This window comes from Arvicanthis niloticus, chromosome 2, assembly GCF_011762505.2.
Source record: "Arvicanthis niloticus isolate mArvNil1 chromosome 2, mArvNil1.pat.X, whole genome shotgun sequence".
Lineage (NCBI taxonomy): Eukaryota > Metazoa > Chordata > Mammalia > Rodentia > Muridae > Arvicanthis > Arvicanthis niloticus.
In genome coordinates this window covers 59,191,520-59,209,269 of record NC_047659.1, presented here as the reverse complement: position 1 = coordinate 59,209,269, position 17,750 = coordinate 59,191,520, and the positions used below count along the sequence as shown (strand labels likewise).

The window sequence follows — 17,750 nt, the reverse complement described above, 5'->3', positions numbered from 1 at the left end:
AGCATGAAAACAGTCCTCAACCTGGTGGTGGTGCATGCCTTTAACATTCAGTTAGACTAATCATTTAGTTAAAAAAAACAAAACAAATAAATTAAGCTGGGTGGTGGTAGTGCCTGCCTTTAATCCTAGCACTTGGGAGATCAGGCAGGTCTCTGAGTTTGAGGCCAACCTGGTCTACAGAATGAGTCTCAGGGCATACAAGGCTACAAAAAGAAACCTTGACTTGAAAACAAAACAAGCAAGCAAGCAAGCAAGCAAGCAAGCAAGCAAGCAAGCAAGCAAGCAAAACCGTCCCAGCACGGCAAGAGAGCATCAAAGTATCTCCTAATACAGGTGTGCCTTTTACCTATCCCCACCTCACCTCTGACAAAAGGCATTTGGATTCTGCATTGACAAGTTGAGAATTAACTTGTAATGTACTCATTAAACATGACGGCCTCAGTTTTGCAGCAGTGGTATCGAGACTTTGTTGCTTTCCCAAGTTATTGACTTATTCTTCCTTGGGGCATCTTTTCTGGATGGGTTTGTTGTTTATCTTCAGATGTTTTATTTGTCCAGTGGTCTCTGGGATGCTGTCCTGGTCAAATGTTTCAGAGTGGGAGCTATCTGGGATTTCATTTATTTTCTGGAGAGATACAAGTATAATCTTGAGAAGAATGTCTGGCACGCCCCATCGACTGATTTCTAGATCTTTCCATTTAATATATGTACTTCTTTTTTTTTTAATTTTACTTAATCTTTATTTTGTTTACACTCCAGATTTTATCCCCTCCCAGTTCACCCTCTGACTGTTCCACATCCCATGCATCCTCCCCCGACCCCACCAGACCTCCCCACTCCCTGGGGCCTCCAGTCTCTTGAGGGTTAAGTGCATCTTCTCTGACTGAACACAGACCTGGGGCAGTCCTCTGCTGTCTATGTGTTGGGGGCCTCATATCAGCTGCTGTCTGCTTAGGCTGCTACTTCTTTAGGGCAAAATGCTTTTAGGAATCAGAAATTGCATTATTCTTTAAAGTGAAAAAAATTTATTAAAGTTAGCATAGCTAAATGTAGCATAGTATGTGGAGATCTAGGTGGGCCTATTATACACTTTTTTTATTTAAAAAATGCCGTTTAAGTATTTGATAGTGTCACTCCATAATAGCTTAGCCCTGTAGATTGTAAGGGAATTCAGAAACATGATTAATAGCCCATAAGTTGTAAAATTCCTTAAAGCATTTGCTAGCATAAGCAGGACCATTATCAGATTTTAGTTGTAATGGAGTCCTAGAAAGAAGGTGTATGATAAATGATTAATGGCATTGGAGGTCATTTCACACTGTGACCAAAAGCAAAAATCACATTGGAAAAGGTATCTCAACTGCTACATTCAACATATTTTGGATGTCAAAATTCTGAGATATGAGAGCTATGTTTGTGAGATGGCATCAGGTTTTACCCTCGAAGTAAAATTCCACCAGCAGATGGCAGTGGTGTGGAGGAAGTTATGGGATTTTTTTGGGTACCCAGGAGGCGAGCTCATCATCGGCTTGACCCTGGCAGATGTTAACAAGCCTGGCAGATTAGAATGAGCACAAATATGAGTTGTGAAGAAAGGTTACTGCTGAATATTCATCTAGAGCAAGTGAAATTACATTATTAGTGGGGTGGGTTTAAGTCTTGCAGTTTCTAAAAGAGAAACAGAACATGCAGAGCCAGTTAACATATTTATTGGCTGAGAAGCATCTAATAAAGCTGATTAATTATGGTGAGTTCAGATTGTTAAGGGTACAGCTAGTGGTGGGTACAGTCTTTTTTGTGGATGATGTAGAATTCGTATATAAAACATATGCTCCTTGTCCTTTTGAAGAGCCATCTATAAAAGCATTAATAAGAAATTCCTATAAGATAATTAGATGTAGAATTTTAGGTCATATGCATGAGCTTAAGGAAAAGATTTTAAAATATCTTAAAAGGTAATCTTTGGAATAGTGATTATCTGTAAGTCTTGTGTAATAAGCTAATGCTACCTGCCAATTATTATCAGCACGGAATAAATGATCAACCTGCATTGTATTTCATGGCACGATAATTTCTATAGGCTCTTTACCAGTAAGTTGTTAAAGACGCTTCCTTCCCCAACATTATCAAGTGTATAATTTCTTGTAAATGAGTTAGATACAAATATGACAATTGCAGAGGTTTAAGTCATGTATAAATTTCTATAAAATCGATGCATAATCCCAGTAGGTAATGAGAAGGAAGGATAAGTAATTAATAAGGAGGAGATTAGTTCAATGAGCTACCACTTTAGCAGCTGCAGTTTTTAATAAATTAATAATTTGTTCCACATCAGGTGTTATGCTAACTGACCCCTTTTACAATTGCTTCCAGGTGCTTGTTCAGTATGCAGGAGTCTGATGTAACAAAGAGCTGATTACAGTTCTCTTTTTCTCCTACAGAATGCTGGTACATGGTTCAGCTGTCATACAACTGCATTTAACTTCATGTTAACTTTATCCTCAACATTATTTAACTCATGTTAACCTTGAAAAAGTGACCTTGAAAAGGGGACTAATGGGCCATGGGTCATCCAAGTCATCCCTCTTTTTGGCACTTTGGACATTGACTTTTGGATTCAGAACTGAAACAGCTGGATTGAAGCCTCCTGTGTCAAGTAACCTCTGTGTCTCACCAACTCAGATTAGCTTAATGTCTTTCAGGACCAGCTTGACTCCTTGACTGCTGCTGTACTCCAAACTGAAGAGGGAGGACTAGATGTGACTGCTGGGGTGGGGCTTGTGCTCTCCTTTGTGGACATGCTGTTTTCAGGCCAGCAAATCCTAATTGGTTTGAGATGGGGCCTAGAGACAGAGACCAGAAACAATTGTAGCACAGGCCTCCTGTGCATGGTCTCTGGCTCCCTCTCCTCTGGCCTGAACTGGATCTCTGCATTCCTTCTTCTTGCCTATCCTCACACTTACGTTTTTACCTTGACTTTCAAATGTTATATTTACTGAACTTAACCTTATACCCAAACAAAATGTCCCACAGAAGTTTTCCCAATAGCTCTCACCCTACAACAGCACTATCCATTTTTGATACATTTGCCTTGGAGAAACTCTCAGTAAAAGAGGCCTTCATCCCTTTCATCCTAGACCAGACACAATTCCCTCTACATTCATCTGCTATTTTTTCCCATTCCCTTCCTTTGATTCTCTGTAGCTCTCTGCTACTTTTGACAGCTCATTTTGGTGCAACAGTCCTGGCAATGGGATCAGTCACTGTCACCCTGAATCCACTCTATGGCCACTTTCACTAGTCCACTCTGTCTCTCTCACCTCGGCTCCTCCTTACTCCTCAACCTTCCTGGAAAAGCTCTCAGTTTTACTCTGTAACCAAAATAATCTATTTACAGACCTCTAATAATAATTTCTCAGGTCTCTTCATGAACAGAAGATGACATTCAAATGTTCCATTGTGGCTGATCAAGTTAAGACTCTTTGCTTCGTGACCAGAGAGTCCCCTCTTCAATGGACCTTGACCAACAAACACCTTCCTCTGCAAAAAAACAGCTATATCCTGGCCCCCACCCTGCATTTTTTTTATACTCTCTCAGAGTTTGCAATGATAGTTTCCTGCTGAAAGACTACACTTCCCAGCTTCCCTTGTGGACAATGGAAGTCATTTCCGCCCCTATAAGGGGCCTCATCCTATCTTCTTCTGAAGGCATTTTGGCCATCTGCACAAGTGAGTGATAAAGCCCTTCCTCGATGTGAATAAACATGGTCCCACCTAAGGTCAGACCAAGCCTATCTTCCTTTCCTTCTTCCATCTCTTAACAGCTGCCTTAAATAATCTAACATAATCTAACAGTTCGCATGTGCTTTGAGCATGTTTCCAAAGGTTCATGTGTTTTATTCTTGTATGTGAGGAGATGTAGTAAAGAAACTGCTGACATGATTGTTTCATGATATGGTTAAGTTTTTATTGTAGGAGAGAGAGAGAGAGAGAGAGAGAGAGAGAGAGAGAGAGAGAGCAGTCAGAGGCATCTGGAGGAGTTCATAGCAGAGAGAAGAAAAAGAAGTAGACGGAACATGGCAAGCAGACTTGACATGGTCAGGGTTAAGGAAGCTAGAGAGCAGAGAGACTACTGGAAATAGTGGGAGGTGGAGACTAGAGTGAGAGAGACAGTGGGGGTGGGAGGGAGAGGGAGAGGTTGGGGGTGGCGAGAGAGACTGGTCTGGGGGCTTTGAAATTCTTAACAAGTACTTGTGAGAGGGAGTTTGGAGCCCAGCATGGGCTTTGATATGCAGCCGTAGGTATACGTCATTGAAGCCATATGTCACTTCTGCCAGAGGTAAGGGAAAGAACAACTTTTGGCAGATGGAAACTGCTTTGGAAAGTATCCGAGGAACGGTGGCTTTTATTTATCCTCCAGACATCTTTGTATAGTCCGGCTTGAGCCCATTCCTGTATATTTGGACAGCTGAGAGAATAAAGGGTGATGTAGTGTCTCTCTTCTGTAGCTGCTTCATAGACGAGAAGGGTTGTCCTGGCAGTCTAGGAAGGCTGGAATTCTGAGTTGAAGGCTAGGATGGGGTGGGGGTGGGGGACAGGATCTGGTTTGCTGAGTGAACCTGGAGAGAGACAAGGAGCAATTAATTACATTGGCTTGCAATGGCAAGGGATTTCCTAGCACTTTTGACCAGTGACAGATGGAACCCCTGAAGTTTACATGAACTGTTTTAAGCATAGAAAAAGGCGTTAAAGGTTTAGATAGCACGACCACTGTCTGTATTCTGCACCGAAGTCCTCACTGTAGAAAAGCAGTTAACAAATGTCTATAAACAGTCGGAATAGACCTTTGAGCCATAGCAAAACAAAGCTTGAAAAGTTATCGGCATAATAGAAGCATGAACATTTATTTATCTGTAGTAAAACAGATTTCTTGGCAGGGAAGAAAACAAAGGGACAGAGATGGCGTCTATCACAATGAGAAGCCCCTTTAAAGCTGTACTTAGAAAACAACCAAAGGAAATTAACATTTTTGAGCCTGTGACTATGATAATGTTTTAGAAAAATTTCATAGCCAGTGTTTTCCCAGGGCTAGATTAACACATCAGAAGTTCACTGAGTGAACCTTGAAGTCTCCACATCGTATATCATCTTTAAAGTCTCGTTTTTCACATACCTGAAATCATTTTCACGTACTCTGAATCCCTTCCTCAGACCTTTGCAACTTGCATAAACTTTAAACCTTTTCTTTTTATCTGGAAATATTTAATACTATGAGGCATGGGTATTTGATTCAATGACTAAACAAAGCCATTGAAAAGCAAGCTCTTTTGAATAAAGGAATGGTCAAGAGCAAGTTTTGAGTAATGGCGTGATAGCTTGAGTTTGCTTTTACATTGAAATCTGTTTTTGTGAGTTTATCTTTCTCAGCAGGAATCCTGTCAGCAAGGTAAGCGTGTCTGTGCACTGGCCTTTGTCAGCTGGAGACCGAAGCTCTGGAAAAGGCAAGGGCTTATTTTGAGTAGGAAATGGTCTGACTAAGCAGCTGTATCCTGGCTAAGGTCACGGTGCTGCTCCTAATCTGATAAAGCACGGAGTCAACGTCACCACAGAGATCTGAGGGTAAATTTGAGCAGGAAGTATGAACCAAATGGCCTCTGTGTCAATTAAGAATGACAGATTTACCTGCCACCTGGACAGCCAGTATGGCGATCTTGATGGCTTTGTTTTGAGCAGAGGTTAACTGAGCCCCACACAGGGCAGCGGTAAGTCTTCAGTTACCACAGTGGGCAGCAATCGGCTCTCAGCCACCAGACCCAGAAGGTCTAAGAGATTTTCCTGTGGGACTTGGGCAAACTACCTTGGCGAGGCAGAGTAGGGCAGTCAACCCCACAGTGTCCACAGTTTGGGCAAGACCCAGGCCTGGGGTGAGCCGTGGGGCAGTTCTTTGCCACACTTAAAGCAAGCTCCAGGTGGAGTCTGTGGCCGCCCATCTTCTTTCCTGTTACCAGAAGCTGGTATTGTTGTCTATTAGGGCAAAAGTTGGACAGACTTCCTGGTATGGACCAGATAGGGAGAGGGGTCGTGACTAGATAACAGAGGTGGCTGGCTTCTTCACCTAATGACTGAGGCGAAAGCCTCAAGGGGAGAATCCTTACTGAGGAACTGGCTCAACAAGTTCAAGGCCTGATGAGGACATTTCATACGTAGTTTCATAGTTTCGTAGTTTCGGACCAATCAACCTCAAACTCACCAGCCCTAAAGTGGGGGAGGAAGACTCTTCAGATGCTATAAAACCCCAGGACTCGAGAGAAGAGTCTGGGGTTTTCGGCTTCCCGAGCACCCTCTCTGCTCCACAGAGGATCTTTTTCTCGGTGTGTCTGATGTACGAGTGTGTTCCTCACCCTAAGTAGACGCTTTCCTGTAACTGCTGGCTCTGTCAGCGGTGCTCGAGATTTCTCTCCTATTTATTTCTCTTTATTGCCCTTCTGAATTCTCTTGCCTTTTACTTATTTTTTTAACTGCCAGAGAAACTGAACCCAATTAAGACCCCCCCTAAACTCTATTATTTTTAGACTGTATCATTTTCGGGACCTGTCTCCGGCTTTCTTCTGAAGACGGTATAATTTTGGGACCTCATCTCTAGATCTCGTTCCAGGACTACTGACTCATCGAGGTAAGAAATCCAGGGGAGATGGTTGTGGCGGGGTGGAGGTGTGCTGGCCAGTCCAGTTGGCCCAACCACCAGGGGTCCAGGTGCATTCCTCAGTGTCAGTCACACAGTCACAGTAGCTTCTAGGGAGAGGTGCTCATTCAGGAGATGGTACAGAAGCAGGAAACAGACCTCGGCGTGGCATTCCCGGCGCGCCCTGCGGGGGCATTCACACAAATGTTCATTTACGGTGCCTGCCCACCCTCACTAATTGTTGTTATCCCTTGTTCTCATCACAACCTCAAACAGAGAAAAAAGGCCAGCTGCAGTGGTACTCCTGTAATCCTAGCCCTCTGAGGCAGAGGGAGGAGGATCTGCGACAGTCAGCCTGGCCTATAGTGTGACTAGTCACCGATAAGAAATGAGGGCGGTGGTCCAGATACTCCCTCCCACCACCGAATTGCTTTCTAAGTCTTCGAAGTCTTGGTTTACCTATAAAATATGCCAGGATATTTTAGGTATTTATGAGTTCCCTCATTTCTAGCAGTACACATTGAATAGCCATACCTTCGCTAAAAGCTTTTTTTAAAAAATCATTTTAACATTTCAGTTTGTCCATGCTATTTTGTCCCAACATAAGATTATTCTTTTTTTTTTTCCATGACGTGATTTCCACTTTTACTTTGTGTTTTGCTTTTGTTTTTTGAGACAGGGGTTCTCTCTGTGTAGCCCTGGCTGTCCTGGAACGGGATCTTTAGACCAGGCTGGCCTTGAACTCAGAGATCCTCCTGCCTTTGCCTCCCCAAGTGCTGGGATTAAAAGTCTGAGGCCAACCACCGCCCGGTCCATTTTTACTTTCAATTTTATGAATAAGAGATTAGAGCCAAATCATCCAAAGATTTTAGTGTCTTTACTCCAAGAGGAACCTTCTTTGTTTTATAAAACCACTACTTGTGTACCTAAAAGAAAAAAAATCATTAAAACGGTCATAGTTTCAAATATGGATGTATTATGACATCAGGGAATTTTATATTGAGCAGTTCTCCAGAAAATGACACCCTCTGTAACTAAAGCCAAATCCAAAACAAGACTCACTACTGGATTGATCAATCTCTCAGTAAGTAGATGAACCAGAGCCAGGAATTGTGTTGGGCAGGTCATGTGTTTGTGTGTTTTAATTTCTGTTTTGTTTTAAAATTGTTCCACGTTCTAATATTCATTCTTCAGGTCGAAAATGGTTTGTTTCATTGTTCCCCATACTTAATTTTTGATCTGGGGAGTCTTTAAAAATAGGCTCAACTGGGTGTGGCCAGATTTCTAAGTTGAAGGCCAGCCTGGTCTATGGAGCTCAAGGACAACCAGGGCAACACAGAGAAACCTTGCCTCCGAAAACTAAAAAAGTAAAAGAGGTCAACTTATGGAGTTTAGTCTCTCCTTCCACCTCTGCCTAAACTCAGTGGATTACTTTAGACTGCAGTATTTGTGTAACAAGTGCCTTTACTGGCTGTGGGATCTCACTGGCTTGCAGCACAGTTAAAGAAGACTCCTCTAGGCTTTGTGAGCTATATGGTATCAATTGTCTCATCACCTTAAATGTTGTCTAACTAAAAATGTTTTTACAAATTGGTTAATAGCTTGTTTGTGAAAGCACAAACAACAATTGCCCAGTTATATTTTGTTCCCCAAAGAAAAATAACCATACTAGGTAGAAGCTTAAATTAATGGAGCTAGTTATTAGCCCCCAGTACTCAAAACACAGAGGCAGGCTATTTCAGGCTCCTTCCAGAACATTCTCATCATTTACCGAAAATCGATGTACTTAGAGCTGTCTTTCTTAATATCATATGGCAACTGTTTGAGTCATAGGTATGACATCATAGAGCAAGTCAAAGGTGACTCTGAGTGGATCTTTCTATATAGTGCAGTTAGACAAAGGATCAGTTTTAAAAAGCACCCTATCTTCAACTCAGCAAGATAAAATACATACACACAGAGCGCCCCTAGACCAGTGGTTCTCAATCTGTGACCGTGGGGTCACAGATTACATATTTCCATTATGACTGATAACATTAGAAAAATTAGTTATGAAGTAGCAATGACATAATCTTATGGTTGGAGATCATCACGACATGAGGAGCTGTACTAATGGGTTGCAGCATCAGGAAGGTTGAGAACCACTTCCCTAGACAGAGATTATCATATCCTGACATCTAAACCAATCACCAATCACCGTGATAAGTGTAGATTAAAGATTTGTTCTTTGGATAAGCATAGGCTAGCCTCGGTGAGCTGATCTATGATCGTATTGATTGTGGAGAGTGTCAATTAATCACTGCTTCGATAACCAACAGAGAAGATGACAAAAATAACATTTAAAAATTTAAAGAGAGATGACAAAAACATGTCCACATTCTTACAGAACTTTTGTATCTTCTCTTGTCAAACCATGTATCTCTCCTTGAACATCTGTCCCTTCCTCCCCCATCAACAATCTTCAGATACACATTTTCTTGTGAATGTGAAGAGCTTTCAAAATGAACATTGTCTTGCTTACTTCCCACATAATCACCTACTTGTTGTCATTACCAAGCAGCTTCAAGGATATCACGTTTAGGGAGTGAAAGTGTCAGTATATTTAATGACTGCTACAAGCTTGAATATACACATTGCTTAGGTATATAATATTATTTTCTTTTGCTAAAATAAATATGAATGTATATTTATCATTTTTGAATATTTAGTTTATAAGTATATATATATATATATATATATATATATATATATATTTAAAGAATTGCAGTTATTTCTGAACAATGAACATTCACACGCAGGGCAATGCATGACTTAGTGATTATGTTGCTAACCAAAGTCCTGCTTATTTTGTATAGAATAATCACTATCTGGTTAATAAAATCCGGCTGTGAGGTTAAATCGAGTGTTTAATGAGAAAGATTACTGACATTTAAAGGCAAACATTACAAGGAATTGATTGGTTGAATTCACAACAGCCCAGGAATCATTTAATGAGGGACTGTCAATACTTTGTTTTACGAAGAGAAAACATCAAACCTTCAAAGTTTTAAAAGTTCACTATTACTTATCATTTTGAAATGATAAATAGGATCCCCCTCTCCTCTCTCCCTTCCGCTCTTCTCTTTTTCTAGAGACAAAATGGTAACATTTTTTTTATAGTTTCATACAAGTATACAATGTATTTTATCAAATCTATTCTCCACCCCCTCTTCCACAATCTTCCCATAAATCACCGAGTCTAATTAGGGATGTCAGGATGAGCATGGATGTAGGTTCCATCCAACCTCCAACTAGAGATTGGGTATCCTTCTGTTGTGGTTTTAGACTTGTTCAGAGATTTACCAGTTTGACTCAAGTTTTGGTTTTAGACGTTTTTATTATTATTATTATTATTATTATTATTATTATTATTATTATTAAAAGAGACTGGCCAGGACCCAACCAGAGAAAGATTTTTAGATAAGGCCCCAGCTATTGTTAGCCCAAGAATTATAAAGGCAAAAAACCATGAAGTAAAAAATTTTGGGGAGTCAAATAAACTCATTATCCTGTTTGGATGCTGGCACGGCTTGATTTTGTAACAAACATCCAACAGGTGCCTCATCCATCTGTCCGAGCAAGCAAGAAAGCATTTCATTCAAAAGCAGAGCTTAGCACTTAGCCTGGATAGTCTTGTGATCTATTACCTTGTAGGAATAGCTGAGACAGTGAAATATTTTGCAACAATCAACAGTTTTTAAAAAAATAGTCCAGCTCTTCCGGGAAGTTCTCCGTCTTGAGCCAGCTGACAGGGTACATTCAAGGTAGGAGCAACTTCCTCATGGCTTATACAAGCTAAAAACACTCTTGTTTGTTTTTTACAAGCCAAGCACAGTAAATTTATCCTGTAAACAGCATTCACTATCACATTATCATTAGCCAAACCCATAAAAAGAGTTGTTTACCACCTCCAGCCATCAGTAACAATACCTTTCAGGCTGAGGTGGGGCCTCGGGATTTCTTTCCTTAACCGTGCTAGGTTGGCTTGATCTTGTACAGGTCTTACGCAGGCAACTACAGTTACTTCAAGTTGTTTGAGTGTAAAAGCCTTGTCAAGTCCAGAAGACTGTTTTTCAGCAGCTTCCCCTGAGCTCTGGCTCTTAGGATCTTCCCACCCTATCTAGTTTGGCCTGAGCACAGGAGCGTGTTGTAATGTAGATGTCTCATCTAAGGATGAGCACTCCACGATCAACTACTTTCTGTACTTTACCAGCTGTGACTCCTCCTAATAACAGCACAGAGAATCTGCTCTGATAGGGGCTGGGGGATGAAAGCTGCACTAATCTGTTTGTAAGAAGAGGTATTTAGAAGGTAGTTTGATATTTGGCAAAAAAAAAAAAAAAAAAAAAAAAAAAAAAAAAAAAAAAAAAAAGTAGTGACTTCTCCACAGAGCCTATGCCCCACCTCCTCAGCCACGAGCTCTGGGAAAGATTTATAGTACCAGGCATGAGGTTCTTCCTGTGGAATGAGCCTGAAAAACCCAATTAGAAAGCTGTTGGTTACCCCCATACCATTCATGACTATCTTGCACAAATAGTCATCTCTTGCCAGGCTAATCATTATTGTGTCTCATAAAGCATCTAGGTAAGTAAGACTGTTGGTGACTTTTCTCCCACAGTAGCATGTAAAAAACAAAAACCAAACCAAACCAAAACCAAACCAAACTGAAAAGCCAGTTCAGCAGGCAAAGCTTTTGTAAGCAAAAAGAAGTTTGAATTTCCCTTACTCATATAAACACTGGGTGGTTGTGGCAGTCTGTCTGTAATCCCATCCTGTGGGAAGCCGGTCAGGGAATCAGCAAGCTGGTTAGACTGCCTAAACAGTGAGCTCTGGGTTCAGTGAGAGACCCTTTCTGGACCCTGAAGGTGAGAGAGATTAAGGAGACACCCAGCACTAACGTCACACTTCTATACACATACACTTATAACTCCCCAACACGACACTCACATAAATATATGAACATGTATACATGCATGAAAATGACATACATACACATACATATGGAGCTGTTTTGTCTTCTGTGTTCGAACTACTCTCACAAGGCAACATTTGAAGAGAAATTTGACTATGAAGCAGTGTTTCCCTCATGTTCAAAAGATTAAGCCAGGACTAGATTCCAGGAGGCAATGAGACCTAGGCAGGGGCATTGATCAACAGTTTCTCTTTATTTAGTTGAATACATCTCTTTAGGTAATATGTAAGTATACACCAAGAAGAAAGAGAACAGGCCAGGGCAGGGATGTAAAGAATGAAGATAATATGGGCAAGCTAGAAAGAATTTATACTCATTATACCTGTGTCTTCTACATCCTAGTAGGAATATGACAAACTCTGGTCATCCATGTCCTGAGTTTCATAATGCAGGAGTAAACAGAACTTGGAAATCTGTAGCTATGGAAAAAGAATTGGTTTGAGAAAATAGACTGTGGGATTGCTGACGGATTGCTGGCTCCAGACAACTGATATAGATCAGTGGCTCTCACTTCTGACACAAATTTCTACTATAGTCTGACCTATGTTCTCCTCAGAGTTGTGTGGGAGCCTGGCCTCAAGTGTGACAATATTTTGTTTTAAGAGTTAATTAAAATGAAATAGAAGTAAGGTAGTGTTTCTCATCCCATGGGGTTGTTTTCTCTGTGCACGCACAAAAGATGCCAAATGAGGACTTGGGAAAAGGGAATGGCTATTTGTAAGCCAGAGAGTGCCCTCTCCAGGAACAAAACTAACCAGTATGAATACAGGACACAGCAGCCTACATTGTTACACTTCGCCACTGTTTAAGCTATTCACTGTGTGGTATTTTGCTACGACAGCTATAGTACTAGATCAGCTTCTGTGGCTTTAGCCATTACAATCCCTCCGTCTTTACCTATGAAGATCAATTTTAACCTATGCTATCTGGTTTAGAATAATATCAAAGAAAAGCTACCCCACACTGCCTGATTCCCATTTGCCACAGACTAAATCATCAACGTTGCATATCTTAAATACTGAAGGTGCTATGCTATGTTTTACACATACCCATCAGCGTAAATTTTATCCATAGCGTATCTGACTGCATAGGCTATTGATTTTTAGAAAGTTCTCCACTGTTAGAGTCAGGGGACTTTTTTTTTTTTTTTTTTTTTTTTTTTTTTTTTGACAATTCATTTTATCATTTTAAACCAATATGTGTTTCCTGTATCAAACAGTGATAAGATGATTTTCCCCCTTAGCTCGATCAAGATACAAATAAGAAAACCAAGGTGATGCTAAAGGCTCAGTAATGGAACCTGCTATTTGTGTCACCTCTGTCTTCACTGACAAGCTGTGACTTTGGCACCTCATGATTAGGAAGTGCACCCCCAGGAGGCCACCTTAAGAGCTTAACACACAGCACAAGGTTAAAGCCAGACAAGGCAAACGTTGATAATAGGTAGGTGCTTAAAAGAAGCTAAACCCAATAGGATTTGCTCTTTCCAGCTCTTCTCTTCAGCTGATTCCTTAATGTGTAAATTTATGGTTTTTCTTCCCACCAAAGTTTAGAGAAAAAGGAAAATATGATACTTGGTACATTTTCTAGTCTTTTAAAGACTTTTTTTTTTTTTTTTTTTTTTTTTTTTTTTTTTTTTGGTGGCAGGTCAGGCTTAGTCTTGTCTATTTATTCAGGTTTATCATTGGGCAAAATTCTACACCATTTCTATAGAAGTAGGTGAGGAATTCTCAGATTTTCTTTGAATTGGGCTAAAAATTGATTTTCTGTACATATGTGGGTAGAATGATGGGAAATATTTTTTTATTAATAAATGTAATTGTTAATAAAGCATAGAGTTTAGATTAGAAGAGTAAAACATTTTCTCAGTTTTAAAAATTACAATAATAATCACTGTATAATTTATATTCCTTAATACGTTTTACTTACAGGATTAGCATATCAGAGAAGCCAGACTTTATTCTGCTGTAACAGACACTGCCTAAGCATCTTTTGCAACAAGTAGTTTGAGATAGAGACATACATATCTGTTAGTTTTACATTTTCCTGTGTTAAAATTAGGTGCCTGTTCCATACGTCTTAGTTCTTTTAGGAGTGCTGCAGGCAAAATGAGCTCAGGATCTCACCCGATTCTCCCTAGTCATCGAGGCATTCGATATTGGAATGTAAATAATGTATAGCAAACACCAGCTCAGCATGTCTGCTTGGTTATTGCATGCATTATGGTCAAGATACAGCAACCTGTCAGATTGGCAATCTCTCTGGAAACATTAAAACATTACAAAAATATACAAAGTTTTATAGTAAATGTTTTTGTGCTTCTAATATCATTTTTAAAGTTAATGTTTATCTCTTATAGCCAGAGTTCCATTTAGGTTAATTTAAATTTCATGTCATAAAGGAGCCTGATGCTCACATCTTGCTTTAATCGATGACCATGTGCACTAGGAATGTGGCTCCCAGGGAAGTTAGAAGTTGATAAATGAGGCCCTGTGTGGACTCCTTACTCTGTGGTATGTGGTAAACACGCAGCCTCTCAGTCATGCTCTCCTCTGGAGGATTACCCAAACGTTTGCATTCCTACATTATATATTTTTTCGGAAAATAGTCTTTTCCTGAGAATGCAAACCTGTTTCACAGACCTCTTCCTGAGGCAAGCCATTCCTACACTAGGGAATGCGGCTTGACCATCTCAGAAAAAAAAATATCGCCAACAATTCATTTATAGCACCTAGTTATTATAAATGATCTAGAATTTTCAGTTGAGAATACTGCTTAACTTCAAAACATAGAAAAGACTTGTCAAGGCAGCTTCTCTGCAGCAGCAGCAGCAGCAGCAGCAGCAGCAGCAGCAGCAACAACAACAACAACAAACAAACAAAACAAAACCCCCTGAAAACAGAGGGAAAAAGAACCTGAGACAATTATGAGAATAGCTGTATAGCCTTTCTCCCTTCACACACCTTAGTTTTGTACTGATTACTTTTCTTCGTTTTCCTTGGTGTTAGTGTGCTGCTAACTCACCAAAATTGAGAGGCAGCAAACAAAAAGGCACATAGTTTAAGAAAGCAAACTGTCTTGGTTTAGTGAGTATGATGCCCCCCCCCCGTCCCTCCCTGCCACCCCCGGGCTGAGCCAAAATGTATAGATAGTAGCTAATGCTACTGTTGAAAAAAATTGTGTGAACCCCAAAGTTGTTTCTCCAAAATGTTTCCCTTTTTCTTGTAGTCAGGGTTGTCGCTCATGCCTTTCATTGGTAGACCATAAGTGAAGAACTAGCCAAAGTGGAAATTCTCTTCTTTTAGATATAGTACTCACTAGTTTATATTCATCATGAAACTTTTTTGTTTATTTTTGAGATAGGATCTCACTATGTACTCTGGCTGTCTAGGAAATCACTTTATAGAGCAGACTGGCCATGGATATCTGCCTGCCTCTGTGAATGGGATTAAAGGTGTTTGCCGCCATGTCTGTTCAGCCCATAAAGGTTTTTAAGAGATCAACAATATGTGTAAAGTGAATCTGCACTAGGAGGCTCAGGTTTGTTAGCAGCAGGCTTGTGATACATGTGCTATCTCCACCCCTACCCCCAAGACAGGGTTTTTCTGTGTAGTATTGATTGTCCTGGACCTTGATTTGTAGACTAGACTGGCCTCGAACTCACAGAGATCTGCCTGCTTCTGCCTTCTGAGAGTTGGGATTAAACGGATGCACAACACACAGGCTCAGGTGTAAAATTAATATATGCATTTTCTAGATAATTTACAGATAACGATGTGTACACTGTTTGGCCACAGAGATGTTAGACTAGACCAGTGGGTGTCTACGAGTTGTATCACACCTTTTCACGAGGAATCCTTTTCACGAGGAATGTATTAGACAAAGTATTCCTCAAATCCCTCCTCCCACTTCCATGAGGATCCCTTAGTCTTGGGAGGGCCTTGATATAGATATCTCACTAAGAGTTAAGCACTCTACAGTCTCTTATTCTTTGTACCAGTTATGGGTGCCTATGTTAATCATCACCTACTGAAAAGAGAAGCCTCCCTGAGAGGACTGAGAGATGCTATGATCTCTGGGTACAGTGATAAGCCACTAGGAATTGGTTTAATATTTTGTCCATTTAGCAGAATGGCAGTATTATGTTCACCTCCAAGGCTTGTGACCTTGCTAGGCAGGAATTTTGGCCCCGCTAACTGTATCAGGCAAAGTTACGTTTCATGTAAGCCAGCCAGAACTTCAGCATGGATGGGGGAAGGGCTCATGGCAATTCCATTGGCTAGTCACAAGTCTCGTATCAGAAAAATGCTTACCAAGCATTTTCTATTATTCTATAGGTTTTCTGCATCTTTCTTCATTAGCTCTTTTGTAGGATACATTTCTAATATTAACTGAATGTATTTTTTCTCATTTGTTATTTTTGCTTTTGATTCCATGTCTAAGGGATTTTGCTCAACATGTATGATCTCAAAGATTTAGTCATATTGTAAAACATTACATGTTTTAGTTCTTTCACTTAGGCCACTGACCTATTTTTAGTGAAGTTTTGTGTATTATACCAGCTCAGAGTCTAGTCTGTTTCTTTTGTGGGGGGGGCGCAGTTTCAAGACAGGTTTTCTTTGTGTATCCCTGGATGACTAAGAACCCACTTTTTTAAAAAAAGTTAATGTATTTTTTTCTTTTTTAAAGATTTATTTATTTTTTTATGTATATGAGTACACTGTAGCTGTCTTCAGACACACCAGAAAAGTGCATCAGAACCCATTATAGATGGTTCTGAGCCACCATGTGGTTGCTGGGAATCAAACTCAGGACCTCTGGAAGAGCAGTCAGTGCTCTTAACCACTGAGCCATCTCACCAGCCCAAGAACCCACTTTTAAGATCAGAGATCCCCCTGCCTCTGACTTCCAAGTTCTGGGATTCGGGGTGTGCATCCCCATGCTCGGCTATCTGTATACGCCAGCATCTTTAGGTGAAAAAGATAAACATTTTGCTACTGAGTGGCCTTGAAATATTTGACATTGTCAGTCGATCGTAGACATAGATCTGCTTAAGGATTCTCAGTTCTCTATGGATCCAGGCAGCTGCCAGGATACATTGACTACTGTAGCTTTGAGTTGTTTTCGGCGTTCGAATATGATTAGCTCACTTGAGTACACCACCGGGTGTGGTTTTCTTTGTCACTTTCATATATACATATGTCGACATTTATTCAGATCCACCCTTCTCACAACTCTCCGTCCTCTCCTTACTCTTCTCTCCCCTTTCCTTGTTTGTTAACCCTGCTCTCAGACTGCCTGGCTTGGTTTACTTAACACGACGGTTTTCATGTGTATCCATTTTCTTGGGCCCCACTTGATTTCATTCTTCTTTGTGGGTGAATAAAACTCCATTATGTATATGTGGCATATTTTTTATTCTCTCTCTCTCTCTCTCTCTCTCTCTCTCTCTCTCTCTCTTTTTAGTTGTATGTGCATTGGTGTTTTGCTTGCACATGCCTTCTTAGCACACAGATGTGTGTCTGTGTCAGATCCCCTGTAACTGGAGTTACAGACAGTTGTGTGCTGCCATGTGGTTGCTGGGAATCAACCCCTGGTCCTCTAGAAGAGCACTCAGTATTCTTACCCATTGAGTCATCTTTCCAGCCTCATGACATATTTTCTTTGTCTGTTCATGTGACAAAGGCCCCCACATACGTCAGAAAGTATGAGTCCTTCAACCTTGCTTTTCCATATGATTGCCTTAGCTGTGGTAAATAGCTAGAATCTCCACATGAATTTTAAGATTTCCTTGTCAATGTTGACAAAAAGAAATCTACCTAGGGATTGTACAGAGGTTACATGAAAAAATGTAGATTACATTGAGGAATATTGTCATCTTAATAGTAAAATTTTTGTTCTGGGGACAGATGGGTATATTTTTAACCAAATTAGGTCCTGAATTCGTGTCTATTTTTACTAGGTTAAATATACATCCCTGAATAATAGCTCAGACACTGGCAGGCCTCCCACCTTCTCTCACTCTGCTGTCTGGTAAAATGGATTTAGGTGGAAGGA

The 17,750-nt window shown here is 40.4% G+C and overlaps 1 protein-coding gene across 6 annotated transcripts in view; it reads left to right on the top strand.

The window, feature by feature from the left end:
• Positions 1-3,589: 3,589 nt before the first annotated feature.
• The window catches only part of Tfpi (tissue factor pathway inhibitor), a 43,527-nt gene continuing 29,366 nt past the window's right edge, over positions 3,590-17,750 (top strand). Inside the window, exons 1-2 of one of the 6 annotated variants that reach the window (XM_076928969.1) lie at positions 3,590-3,729; positions 6,573-6,673. The gene's annotated coding sequence lies outside the window, so the exon portion shown is untranslated. Of the gene's footprint in view, positions 3,780-5,638; positions 5,763-6,080; positions 6,383-6,572; positions 6,674-17,750 lie in introns of those variants that run through there. The other 5 variants (XM_076928965.1, XM_034495670.2, XM_076928968.1 and 2 more) reach the window with 5 other exon arrangements.